The sequence below is a fragment of the Molothrus ater genome, chromosome W (assembly GCF_012460135.2).
Source record: "Molothrus ater isolate BHLD 08-10-18 breed brown headed cowbird chromosome W, BPBGC_Mater_1.1, whole genome shotgun sequence".
NCBI classification, from domain to species: Eukaryota; Metazoa; Chordata; class Aves; order Passeriformes; family Icteridae; genus Molothrus; species Molothrus ater.
In genome coordinates this window covers 6,755,675-6,766,544 of record NC_050510.2, presented here as the reverse complement: position 1 = coordinate 6,766,544, position 10,870 = coordinate 6,755,675, and the positions used below count along the sequence as shown (strand labels likewise).

At 42.3% G+C, this 10,870-nt stretch overlaps 1 long non-coding RNA gene across 1 annotated transcript; it reads left to right on the top strand.

Moving 5' to 3' along the window:
* The first annotated feature begins 1,283 nt into the window (after positions 1–1,283).
* LOC118701549 (uncharacterized) lies at positions 1,284–10,607 on the top strand. Its single transcript, XR_004982550.1, has 2 exons — positions 1,284–2,917; positions 5,594–10,607. It is a non-coding gene; the product is annotated as an uncharacterized LOC118701549 (long non-coding RNA).
* Positions 10,608–10,870: the final 263 nt, after the last annotated feature.

The following is a 10,870-nucleotide window of genomic DNA, read 5'->3' as shown; positions in this document are numbered from 1 at the left end:
CTGCCTTTGCAGTTCAGCTGGATCCTGGACAGTTGTAACATCTGTGGGTTCTACTGCTGCACTATTAGACTCTCCCTCTGAGGCAGGGGGAGTGCTTCTCACCAGCTCAGGAAATATGCTCCTTCAGCATCTGGCTTATCTCCTTTACTAGAACCCCCACCTAATCTGGGTAGTTCATATCTGAGGTGGGCTGTGGGGCAGGGTCAGGCGCTGGGGTGATATATGGTCTTCTTGAGCCAGGTCTCATAAGCTCTTGGAGATCTATATCACACCCAAGATAGTTCAGCTACCTTAGAAGGCATAAAATCAGAAGGATGGCTTCTGTGGTAGTGTTGGAAACAGAAAAGTTTTAATAAAAGGCAAAATAACAAAACTCTTTACCGAGAAAAACTGAGCCAGGTGCAAGAAGTTCTTGCTTCTGGTAAAACACCTCACAAAAGCAATCAGTTCCTTTGTTCTCTTCTTTTTCTAGTAAATTGCTTAGGTGGGACTTTTTGGCTTCTGTCCAATTGGCTATTCTTAAGTTTGAGATGAAGTCCCCAAGGTCCTATGAGGTGTCTTTATACCTAATTGAGGAAAGAAACTTCTGAGCTTTTTACCTTTTTAAGGAGACAAAGGATAGTTTTGTCACTCCGTCAACAGGGGGCACATTCCTATACTGGGGCAGCAGCATCCCTAGTCTCTGGTACCGTGTCAGGTTTTGTGGTAGCATCTCTAGCATTTAATCGTCAGCTCCCTTGGCTTATTATATGCCCTAAGTATTTTACTTCCTTCTCTACAAATCGGAGCTTTTCTTTCGATACCCAAAGCCCCTGGTTTCCCAAAGAATTTAGTAATGATATGGTGGATTCTTGGACTTTTTCCTCATCCTCTGTCACACGTCCCATCTAGATGGTGACGGGGTGGGGCGACAGTCCCCCTCTTTCGGGCTCCGCAGAATCCCAGCTACCAGTGGAGGCGCAGCGCGGAACAAAAGAACAACAGCACGGACCTGGGGTGGCACTGGGGTTACTTTATTTGATGGTAAAATTCCCCGAGTCCAGGGTCCCAGGCCCCGAACTGGGGGCAAACAACAGCTTATAAACTGGGGGGAGGTCTCAGGGGAGGATACAATCTCTAGCTAATCAGAAAAGCTAGGGGTGAAATACAAGGCACTGCATACAACGTGTAAACCAATGAAGGATTTCAAGGGAGGGGAACAGCTTGGGATAGGAGGGGTTAACAACTGGATGGGGGGGGGGAAGGGGGTTTGAAACTTGACAAGGAAGTAGCTAAGTAACGAACAGATAAACCAACACCTGGCTCAATTAAATAACAAAGGCAGGTCTGTGTCACTCTAAAAACAGGGGGAGAAAAAACCCAAAAGGACTACCAAACCACAAATCAAACAATAAACATGCCAAATAAAAACACACTACAACAATCCTCTCCTGAGAGAAGTAAGTCATCAACACGTTGAATAAGTTTTACCTCTGGTATTATGGGGAAACATTGTAGTACCTCTTCTAAGTCTTGTCCAAATAAATTAGGGGATTCGGTAAATCCTTGGGGTAATTTGGTCCATCTGAATTTTGCTTTCTCCCTGTATCGGGATCTTCCCATTCAAAACCAAATATATCTCTGCTTTCTTCTGCAGAGAAGGGGCAGGGACAGGCCCCAAAGGCATCTTTCACACTAAACCACCAATGCCATGGGGGGATTTTACTTAATAGAATGTAGGGATTGGGTACCACTTAATATCGATCTATAGTTCATTTATTTATTTCTCTCAGGTCTTGGACAAGCTTGTATGCCCCATTTGATTTTCTCACTGGTAATATGGAGGTATTGTGGGGAGTCATGCATAGTTCTAAAGTTTGTAACCCTCTTCTCCCTTCTAAAGAGAGCGGGCATTGCCATACTCAAATCAGCCAATCAGTATTAGTTATTTTGATTACTATAGAGGTTATGTTTAACTTGTCCCTATTTCCAGGCTTGGCCCAGACTACTCCTTCAATTTGCTTTTCATCCTCCTCTTTTAACTGGAAGAGTTTGACCACCATTTTATCCCCTTCTGGAAGCACCCCGATACCTAACTGTACTTCTAAGTCCCTCCCCAGAAAATTACATTTCGCCCCTGGTACAAACAAAATGTCCTCCATTCCTATCTTGTTTGTTCATTCAAATACCACGTTTTCTTACTGGTGCTCTAAATCCTTCCCCTTTTTCCCCCAGTATTTGAATTGTATTTTGGCTTTTCTTGCATCCTGTTGGAATTTTACAAACACATGTCCTCTCTGCCCCTGTATCTACTAAAAATTTAAATTCCTCCTGATAGTATAGGGATAAAATGTTTCTAAAATCATGAGATATTCAGGGGAGTTAGAAAGGAAGGATAGGCATGGTAGGCCCTGGGAAAATGTTAGGCTTTACTGGATCATGCAAAACTGCACCTGTATAATCATTTAATGACTATGATAAATGATATGATTGTTAAATGCGATGATTGCTTGGTAATTGGATATAGTTATTGTTTAATCGTAACAAGAATCATCAGAAACAATGTTTGGGGGGTTTGATGGAATTTACAAAATCCATGCTTGGATGAAATCAATGTATACAATAGAACAATGTGAGTTTAATAATTAATATGTAGTTATATAACGATAAGGGTACAAAAACATGTTTATCCCGAACCCATGTCGGAGTCAGATTTGGATCTGTACCCCTGACACCCAGAGCTCTACAATAAAAGCACCTGCATATAATCATTCTGTGATTGTGTTTCTGAACACTAACATTTTGGTGACCCAGATGGGACTCTGTGAGCGCTGCTGAGGACCCTGCGACCTGATCACGCTCCAGCTGGCACCGAGGGATTCTTGGGGAGGCCATCGGCACCGTGACCCCTGCGCTGCTTACAATGTCCCCTGGAGAGGTAAGGTGCTTTTCACTCTGGTCTGGTTGCCTGCCAATAAGTCACAGCAAAAGCTATACATGGTTGGGCTAAGGAATTCCTGGTATTGCCTAGGCGCCGTCCATTAGACAATTGCGAAAGCGTTGCAGGTTCGTCATCTGTGGTGTATTGTAGCTGTAATATGGAGAAGCTTAAAGGGATTTTGGGTGGCAATGCCCCCATACCGTGTACGTCTCCTTTGGGGTGGTTATTAGCGCATTGGAAGCAGGGTAACTTTGGGGAAGAGTTGCGGAAGGCTAAGTTGATTGATTATTGTAATACGGGGTGGGCAGAATATGTCCTGGAGAGTGGGGAAAAGTGGCCGAGCAACGGGTCTTTGCAATATAACACCATCTTACAGTTGATGTTGTTTTGTAAGTGAGAGGGAAAATGGGATGAGGTTCCATATGTTGATTTGTTTTTCCATTTGTGAGATAAGCCAGAATGGCAGACTGAGTGTGGATTGATGGTGGTCAAGGCATTTGCAAGTGATAAGTGTGAGGTCTGTGTAAAAGGGAAGTGTCGTTTAGAACACCTGGCATTGAAAGAAAGTTTGTGTTGGGGAAACGATATGGATGTTGATTTACAAATGGTTCCAACAGGACCAAGAGCAGCTGGTCCTATTCCGCCTGCCCCTGCTCCACCCAGCCCACCTTCACCTAACCCTATTTCACCCTTCCCTCTCTACCCCCCTCTCCCGCCATCACCTTATCCTTCTTCCCTGGGAGATGATCAAAATCTAACTGTGATACAAGGAAACGGGAGAAATGTGAGTGAGGAAGATAGCAGTAGTGGGGATGAATCAGCGACACCGGTATCTCATTGGTCTTGGTCAAAGATCGCCCCGATCCTGTCTAAAGCAGGAAAAGACTTGGACAGACAAAAGTGGACTGTGATTGCCCCCTTGAAACAAGGAATAGGAGCGGAGGGGCTGGTATTTGTAAAAGTACCTTTCTCTCCTGTGGACTTGGTAATTTGGAAACAATCAGCTGGGACTTATAGGGAGAATCCTGATAAAGTGGCAAGGATGGTAAAAATGATCATGAAAACTCAGAATCCGGACTGGGATGATATACAAGTAGTATTAGATACTTTAATGGATTCTACTGAGAAAGAGATGGTGCTTAGGGCAGCCAAGGAAAGAGTGAGAGAAGATATCAGAAATAGGCTGGTCACGGGGACCCTAGATGACAATTTTCCAGCCAAGGGTCCAGGGTAGGATCCTAATATGCCCGGGGGTATGCAGAAGCTAAAGAAATATCAGGAGTGGGTCCAGATAGGAGTTCAGAACGCTGTGCCTAAGACTATGAATTGGTCTAAATTGTATGAGGGATGGCAGGAAAAGAAAGAATCCCCTACTGTGTTTTTGGAAAGGCTTAAGGAAGCAGTGAGAAAATATGCAGACCTCCAAATTGATACAGAGCAAGCAAAAGTTCAGCTTGCTCCTATTTTCCTTGGCCAGGATGACATTAGGAAAAAGTTACAGAAACTAGAGGGAGGGGAATTAAGGAACCTAGATAAAATGCTTGAGGTGGCCTGGAAAGTTTATAATACCAGGGAGAAAGAGATTAACAAAGAACAGGTGCAAAGTCTTTTGGCAATATTACAAGGGAATTCAAGGGGACGTGGTAGAGACACCCGAGGCAGCAGGACTATGGGGAGGGGTGGGTTTGGCAGGGGCTGCAGAGGACCAGTCATGCAAGGGTTAGGCTTAAATTAGTGTGCGTATTGCAAGCAGAAGGGACATTGGAAGAGCGAGTGCCCAGACCAGTTTAACCAGGGCAATCAGTTCCAGCAGGAAGACATTGCCAAGGTGATGGTGCTGGGAAATTATGGCAGCTGACTAGAATCAGAACAGAAATCAATACAGGAATCTGTAGTAACCATACAATTAAGGGATTAAGAAGTAAAATTCCTAGTGGATATGGGGGCCACGTATTCTATACTAAATTATTTGAAAGGGGAAATTGGGGACAAAACAACGACAATAGTTGGAGCCACAGGGAAGGAGGAAAATCAGCCATTCTTGCAACCCCTAAATTTGTGTTTTGGGAACCAGGTTTTGACGCATGAATTCTTATATGTGCCTCAGTGTCCAATTCCACTTTTAGGAAGAGAGTTTTTGGCAAAACTTGATGCAGTAATAACCTTTGAGAACGGGGAACTTTTAATGAAAATACCGAAGTCAAAGACAGGATAAATTCTAATGATAAAAGAAAAACTGGTTCCTACCATCCCTAGGGATGTAGAAGATGCAGTGATCCCCTCTGTAAGGGAAACAGATATACCAGGAAAATCTAAATTGGCACAACCAGTACATGTGGAATTAAAAGAAGGGGCGAGGGCTGTACAGATCAAACAGTATCCCATAAAACCAGAAGAACGATGAGGAATAGCAAAAGACTATTGATAAATTCTTAAAGTATCAAATTCTAGAGGAATGTGAATCAGAATATAATACACCAATATTTCCAGTAAAGAAACCAAATGGTGAGTATAGACTAGTGCAGGATTTGAGAGCAATAAATGAAATAACTAAAGACATTTATCCAGTGGTTGCCAATCCCTACACATTGTTGGCATCCATAAAAGAGATCTATAAATGGTTTTCTGTAATTGATCTAAAAGATGCCTTTTTCTGCATACCCCTTGACAAAGAAAGTAGGAAACTGTTTGCCTGTGAGTGGGAAAATCCAGGGAACAGAAGAAAAACCTGGTTCACCTGGACATGGCTTCCACAAGGATACAAGAACAGTCAAACCCTATTCGGAAACCAACTGGCAAAGGAGCTGGAGATTTGGACTGAGAATGGGCAAGTACTGAGAGACCAATACCTGTTGTTGCAGTATGTTGATGATATACTGATAGCTACAGTAGCAAAAGCAACCTGGATAAAGGTAACGATCGAGATTTTAAATTCACTGGGAATGGGAGGATGTAAAGTGTCCAGAGAAAAGGCACAAATTGCGCGACAGACTGTGATCTACCTGGGATGTGAAATTTCACAACTGCAACTAAAACTAGGTACTAACTATATCCAAGCTATTTGTGCTATTCCAGAGCCCCAGAATCTGCATGAGCTGCGAGTCTTCCTCGGGATGGCAGGGTGGTGTTGCCTGTGGATCATGGACTATGGACTGATTGTGAAACCCCTGTATGAAGCCCAGAAGACGCAGGCATTCACCTGGGGCAAACCACAGAAAGAAGCCTTCCTAAAATTAAAAGAAGCACTGACAACTGCTCCAGGATTAGGGTTACCTGATCTGTCTAAAGATTTTCAGCTGTTTGTACATCAAAGGCTGCGCCTAGCACTGGGAGTCCTGACCCAACTTTTGCAAAGTTGGAAAAGGCCCGTGGGCTTTTTTTCCAAACAACTTGACAACGTAAGTGCCGGATGGCCCTCATGTCTGTGGGCAGTCACAGCCACTGTGATGCTTATACAAGAAGCCAGGAAGCCTACTATGGGAAGGCACATAGATGTCTGTGTACCACACATGGTAACCACTGTCTTAGAGCAGAAGGGGGGCCATTGGCTATGTCCCAGCAGAATGATGAAATTCCAGGTAGTCCTGACTGAGCAGGATGATGTCACATTAAAGACAACCAACCTTTTGAATCCAGCCTTGTTTCTAGGTACCACAACTGAAGAAGGCCCATTAGAGCATGACTGTGTAGAAGTGATAGAGTACACCTATTCAGCGAGAGAAGACCTGAAAGACGTCCCGTTAGAGCAGCCAGAGTGGGAGTTATTCACAGATGGAAGCAGCTTTATGGAGAACGGAACCAGATATGCTTGATATGCAGTAACAACAATCAGTGCAGTAGTGGAGGCAAAAGCATTACCATCAAATACATCTGCCCAGAAGGCAGAACTGGTTGCCTTAACCAGAGCACTAGAATTGAATGAAGGGAAAAGGGTAAACATATGGACTGACTCAAAGTATGCTTTTGGAGTAGTGCATGTACACGGAGTAGTGTGGAAAGAAGGAGGACTACTGTCTTCTCAAGGTACGCACATTAAACATCAAGATGCAGTCCTGCAATTGATAAAAGTGGTACAAAAACCTGAACAAGTGGCAATTACACTGTAAAGCACACCAATCAGGAAGCTCCAAAATTTGTGAGGGAAATCAAAAGGCAGACTGGACAGCCCAACAGGCTGCTCGAGAAGTGCAAGCAACAATGGCATTAATACCTTTAAAACTTAATGTATCTCAATTCAATTTGCCTCCAAAACCAAAATATTCAGTAGAAGATGAGAAATTGGGATGCTTGCTAAATGCACAAAAGAATTCAGAAGGGTGGTGGTATGTAACTATACAAGGGCAAATACTGTTACCCCCCTTGATAATGAGAGAAGTTCTACAAATTAAACATAACAAATGCCATTGGGGTGCAGAGGCGTTGGTAAAATTGCTAAAGTGAAATTTAATCTCGGTGCAGATGTTAACAATGGCAAAATCAGTAATGTCAAAATGTGAGGTCTGCTTGAAAAACAATCCAGTGGCTAGATGACAGGCACAGCTAGGAAGGATTCTGGTAGGAATAGAACCTGGAGACTATTGGCAGGTGGATTTTGTAGAATTGCCAACAACTCGAGGATACAAATATCTGTTAGTGGGGGTTGACACATTTTCTGGATGTCCAGAGGCCCTTCCCTGTCACACAAACCAAGCAAAGGACACAGTTAAGTGGTTACTACAGGAGATCATTCCCAGGTTCAGAGTCCCTCTAGGGATATCATCAGAAAGGGGCTTCCATTTTATAGCCACAGTAGTAAGAGAAGTAAGTAGATTGCTGGGAATAACTTGGGGCCTCCACACACCGTGGAGACCCCAGTCAAGTGGACAGGTAGAGAGGATGAATCAGACACTAAAGAGGAAAATCAGTAAAATATGCCAAGAAGCCAAACTGCAGTGGCCACAGGCTTTGCCAATAGCACTGTTGAGGATTTGGATAAAACCTAGGACTGGAATGACAATAAGCACTTATGAGATATTGTATGGGAAACCAAATGAATCTCCTGAGTCTAACCCAAACGTACATGTCACAGGAAAGCAGGAAGTGTATAATTATGTTCTTTCTCTTGGGAAAACTTTCACTCGGCTTCGGAGCACTCTCATGTGGAATAGGCCACTGACTCTCGAGAATCCAGTTCATGACATATACCCAGGAGATGAAGTGTACGTTAAGACTTGGAATGAAGAACCATTAAAAGAGAGGTGGAGTGGACCCTATCAGGTACTGTTGACCACTTTTACTGTAGTCAAAGTGGCTGGAGTGGATCCCTGGATACACTACACCCGAGTGAAGAAAGTCCGTCCTGGACAGTGGACTGCACAAACTGTAGGACCAACAAAGCTGCAGATAAGACGTGTTTAACTGTTTCAAATGTTATCAGTAGTTGTGCCAATGCTCACTTTATGGTTATTAATGTCTTTGGGATGTGGAATGCAAAAGATCAACTAACCACTCTTCATTCTTGAATGAAGAGGGAGGTACAGTCAGAAACACGGGTGATAAAGGTTTCCAACGCAATTAAGCTGATAATGTAATGATTGGATTAGTCAAAGACTTTGCCAAAATGCAAAGCACCAGCAGAATAACTGCCTGTCTGTCAATACTGAAGGCAGCGGGAGACCCAATAAGTTGGGGAATTGTAATGTCAAAACTACCTGAAATACAAAAAAAACAAAACAATTGCATGTAAACAGGTACCAGAGTCAAAGCAAGTAGTCAGAGAAACCTGGAAAGTAACAGGGGAGTGGATGAGGCCTCTGAGGAAACAGGACTGTATTTTAAGTCATGGCAAGGTAGGACAAATCATAGAGTGGTGGGTTGAAGATCAAGACATCGCAAATTGGTAAGGCTTCTTGCCACACTATAAAAAGATTAGAGAAAATATCACAGAGACCACTCTGGTGTGGAAGTGTGAGGAAAAACATTGGAAAGATCAAATGGAGCCCTGGGACAGTGTGTGGTCCATGAATATACTTCAGAAATTCCAATACATGGCAAACACCCTTTGGTGCATTAAATGGGAAGGCTCTGAGAACGAAACAGATCCAGCAGTAGCGAATACTGCCACTAGTAGTAGAATGAAGGCAGACAAAGTAAGTTGATGGTCATGTAATAAAACTTATGATTGCACTTCTGATGACATAGCGATAAAACAAATGCCACCACTGGCAGTAGCCTTAAAAATTGGATGTGCCTGCAGAGGGATCAAACACAAACAAGGTAAAATAAATTATAAGATATTAGTGGGATGTACTTAAAGTACAATCTCAAGTCCAGGACAATTTGTATGGGCAACAAGTGATGGTACCTGGAGAGTACATCTGCCTGTAGACAGGAAAGTAAAAGAAATTACTTTGGGCCTCCCTACTTTATGTCCAATTTGGAAAAAGTCCCCATTCAATGGAAAACATGAACTTCTGCAGATAAGAACAAGACGAGAAGTTCTAGATAATGAAAATCAAGATGAAACTTGGCAAGAACCCTCTAGTGGAGTGAAATTTGGGTGGGCCCTAGAGTTTTTGTTCGGTCCTATAGCAAACTACCAGAATAGAGAAATGTTGCACAAACTTACAGGTCAAGTAGATAGACTGGCAAGAGTCACCCGGGAAGGATTTAAGGACCTAAACGTGCAATTACAAGCTACCACAAAAATGACTTTACAAAATCGATTGGCCTTAGATTTGTTACTCCTGAAAGAGCATGGAGTATGTGGATTTTTAAAGGGATGGATTGATCACTGCTGCATCTACATCCCAAATGTAACTGTAGATGTAGAATATGATATCAATTAGTTGAAACAAATGGAGCATGAGGCACAAGAAGAACAAAAAGACTTGACTATGAGCTGGTTAGACAAAATCTTCAAAGGGTTAGGATGGGATGTGAGTTCATGGATTAAATTTATCATTGAGAGTTTGATAATCATACTAATCATGTTCTTAGTAATTTGGTTAGTTTACAGTATCCTAAAAGGAGAAATACAGAAAAAGACATCCTGGAGCCAAAAGATAATGAAGGCACTGACACAGGACAAGAATCCACATCCATCATCTTCAGGTCCTCCAGTCTGTGACAGCATCCATGACAACATTTATAACAACCATGGATTTGAAGACGAACATCAAGTATTAACTCAGAAGCCAAAGGACTGTAACAAGTGAAAGCATTTACACTTATTATAGTGAAGTGAAAATACTTTCAAAGGGGGTGAAATGATAGTATAGGGATAAAATGTTTCTAAAATCATGAGATATTCAGGGGAGTTAGAAAGGAAGGATAGGCATGGTAGGCCCTGGGAAAATGTTAGGCTTTACTGGATCATGCAAAACTGCACCTGTATAATCATTTAATGACTATGATAAATGATATGATTGTTAAATGCAATGATTGCATGGTAATTGGATATAGTTATTGTTTAATCGTAACAAGAATCATGAGAAACAATGTTTGGGGGGTTTGATGGAATTTACAAAATCCATGCTTGGATGAAATCAATGTATACAATAGAACAATATAAGTTTAATAATTAATATGTAGTTATATAACGATAAGGGTATAAAAACGTGTTCATCCTGAACCCATGTCAGAGTCAGATTTGGATCTGTACCCCTGACACCCAGAGCTCTTCAATAAAAGCACCTGCATATAATCATTCCATGATTATGTATTTCTGAACACTAACATGTTGACAGCAGTGACAGCAAGTCAGAGTCTGATACAGAGAACATTGATCCATAGACTCTAATCAAAATGGAAGCAACTCAGGCAGGGGATTGGGAACTAGCTCAGAAAATATCTGCCTTCCCAGTAAATTATATAAAGGGAAGAAGAGGTGGTTCCACCACTAGAACAATGTGGGAACCTAACACAAATAAAGAACTTGTACAACTTCAAAATATAGCCAAAGAACACAGT